Below are 3,430 nucleotides of genomic sequence, written 5' to 3' on the forward strand. Positions count from 1 at the left end.
GATCTGCTGATATCAGGCCAGGTTACAAACATCAGCGGCCTTTACTGTTGTATTTCGATTTGGTCCCATTTTGGAGATATCTGATCCTCAGATGGTGTAAAACTTTCTAGCTCCATGGGAGTGAATTGAGTTACAGTGAATTAAACCAACTGATTTAAACTAGTCCAGATATCTTTCCAGTGTGCAATAAAGATCTCAAAGTGCACAAAGCTGTGGGGAGTTTTAATCACTTTAATCACATTAATTTCTTGATTCAGAAATCATGTATCTGAAATTCATGTAACTGAGCACTAGCAACTGGATTAAATCTTAATCTGTCCATGGTTCTCTGCAGTGTAATATGATGTGTTTATGCATTGCTGATGGGCAGTAAATAAGAATGCTGAGAAAAGGAATGAATATAATCCTGACTGTGCTGTAAATCTCACCTGCATTCTGTTTCTCTCATTTATTGGTGATTAAATTGAAATGATTGGTCCAGGATGATTACTAGAGAGCACCCCCTGCTTATGAGACAATAGCAATATTATGCTAAGAAAATACAGAAGGTGATAGCTCAAATTATAACTCCTCTGCTGATATGGGCTCTCCCTCCTCCAAATCCAGTCCTCCCCTGCTGTCTCCCATCCCTGTACTTCTCCACTTCCTTCTTCCCTTAGCCTTATAGTGATTTTTTTTTAATACTCTCTCTTTCCTACGCTTCTTTCCTCCCGCTGCACCTGAAAAAGAATATCCCACTAAGTTATTTAATAGCTGGAGGTGGGGAGGGTATTTGAAAGGTGGAGATACTAGATTCTACCTTTCTCACTGCAAGGAGAAGTGGGATGTGCATATTCTACACACTGTGAAATATCCTTACTGCTGCTATGCATATCCATGTCCTTTCTTTGGGTACTAATGGCTCTCAGTCAATCAGAGCACAGGGATTTCCATTCTGTAGGGTTACTGAGTGCAATTGTTATGCACATCAGTCCTCCTCCACCAATCAAGCTGAATGGATTTGCATAATGAAATGTAACAGTGCCACAAGTACTCCTGTTCTTTTAACAGTGCAGTTGTGGGTCAGTAACTGCACAGCATCACTGCACTCTATTGTTTGAGGCAATTCTATTTCTGTATAACAGGAAATTCTTGGAATACTATTGTCTGCCTAGCTAGCCTTTCATACTATGTCACCATCCTGGTGCGGGAGCAGCTGTGAAACAATGAGGTGAAATCAGAGCCTTGTAATCAGTCTGCAAATAAGCTGCAAACTTGCACAGCTGATAACAGGATCTCTCTTAACAATCCCTCATGAAGGGAGGTCTGGTGGTCAGTGCCCCAGATTGGAAAACTGGGTTCCCTCCTGGTTTTGCTATGACTCCCTGCATCACTTTGGATAAATCATCTGAACTCTCTTGGCCTTAGCTCCCCAGCTGTAAAATGAGGATGGATGATAATACACCCTTCCTCCAAGACTTTGTGTGTCTTGTCTGTATAGACTGTAAAATCTATACAGCTCATAGTTACAGTACAGACATGGGAAACAAATATTTGATAATCAGCTCTTCGGTCTAGCACACAAAGGTAACACGATAAAATGGTAGAAGCTGAAGCTAAACAAATTCAGACTGGAAAAAAAAAAGACATTTTTAATAGTGAGAGTAGTTAACCCCCTGGTACAACCAATGGTTGAGGTAGATTTTCCACCCCTGGCGATTTGAAAATTGATTGGATTTTTGTTATGCTCTAGCTCACTCAGGACTTGTTTGGGGGATATTGTATGGCCTGTGATATACAGGAAGTCAGACTAGATGATCACAGAGATCCCTTCTGGCCTCGGAATCTTCAGGTGGGGGTGGTCTCTTACTGTCTCCCTACATTCAGCTAGGGCCTCTAAGTGGTATCATAATACAAACAGTAACAATCATTAATACTGTGGCTGTAATTATTACAGTTATTTTCATGTGCTTTGTATTGATCTCTTTAAAACCACTAGTTTAAATAGAATTGGAGCAAACAACACCACACAGCCAGTAAACCCACACGATCAGTATAGCAAGAGTAAAGGGCTCTCCAGGAGCCACAATCCAGTGTAAAATTCTATTTGTGATCTATTGTATGAAAGCTTTTCTTTCTGTCCTTGCAGTAAGACTGACACACTCAGGGCTTTGGGAAAGAAAACCAGGAGGATGGGGTGAGGTAGGGTGGGACGAGGTGTGTGCATCATGTAAGGAGGCAGAGGAACTTTTGAAATTAGTATGACAATTTGTGGCACTACAGAGCTGGCATTCGCTGATGGGTCAATGGTCTCCACTCCAGCACTGCTGCGACATGGCACTCTCACTGCTATGGAATTTTGCTCAGGGCAGTGTTGCAGAAGAAACAAATTACAGATATGCTTCTAAATAACACCATATAGGCTCACTGCTTGCAGGGGGTTCAGAAGGAGAGTTGTCAGAGACCAAGTACTGAAGAGAGGCTAAGAAAAATGAACTGACAGTGAGGACGTATGAGGAAGGTCACCAGAAAGAGTAAGACAACTCAAAAGCAAAGGATAATCCATTTATCTAATTGCTTGGGGGTTTTTGTTTTGTTTTGTTCGTTTGTTTTTCAGTAAAGTCCAACTTGAACCTATATTATATGCATAGATAGACGTGTGATTTCTCCATCCTACCCCATGTTGAGAAAGAGTACTGAATGTACACCTACCAGAGATCGGTGTGAACAGGGGCAGGTCCCCGCCTAGTGTTAAGAGTCTGTGATGGCAGCATGACCTAGCAGTAAGGGGTAGGGGAACCTGGACCCTCCCACTCCATCAGGCCCTGACCTAAGAGCCCTACTTATGTGCCTTATGGAAGACATCTGCTACCTGTGGTCCAGTTGCCATCTTCCCTGCATCTCTTTCTACTGTTCTGTCCTTCCTTGGGAAATACCGTAGCTTGCGGTTTTCCCTTGCAACATTGCCCACAGGCATCTGCAGGCTGGGGAGCCCATTTCATGCAGCAGTCTTCCTCCTGGGAATACTCTCCTAGCATAACCTCTCCATGGCAGTGCATGTAGGTCCGTCTCTCTCCGCCCACCACCTCTGCTGTTCTGAAGGGAATCCCTTTTAAGCCCCTCTCCAACTAGAGCATGCCCAGCAGGCCTGCTGGGGTGGGGCTTCTCAGGCCCTGAGTTGTTCCTGCATCTCATTTCTCCAGTGTGGGGTTTGTCTACTCCAATACATATACCCTCCTCTTAAGTTTGGTGTTGGCATTTCTGAGTCCAAGTCTTGCAAAACCCCATCCCAGGAAAATAAACCTGTATTCTGGAGTTTGTTCTCCAGCCTGGGGACCACATGGAAAGCATAGGTTTGTAAGGCCAAATACTGCCTCATAATCTAGGGGTTGGTGTCTTTTACAGACTTTAGCCAGTGAGAGGTGCATGGTCAATTATGAAAAGAAAGGTG

The sequence above is a fragment of the Chelonoidis abingdonii genome, chromosome 9 (assembly GCF_003597395.2).
Source record: "Chelonoidis abingdonii isolate Lonesome George chromosome 9, CheloAbing_2.0, whole genome shotgun sequence".
In the NCBI taxonomy this organism is placed as follows: Eukaryota; Metazoa; Chordata; order Testudines; family Testudinidae; genus Chelonoidis; species Chelonoidis abingdonii.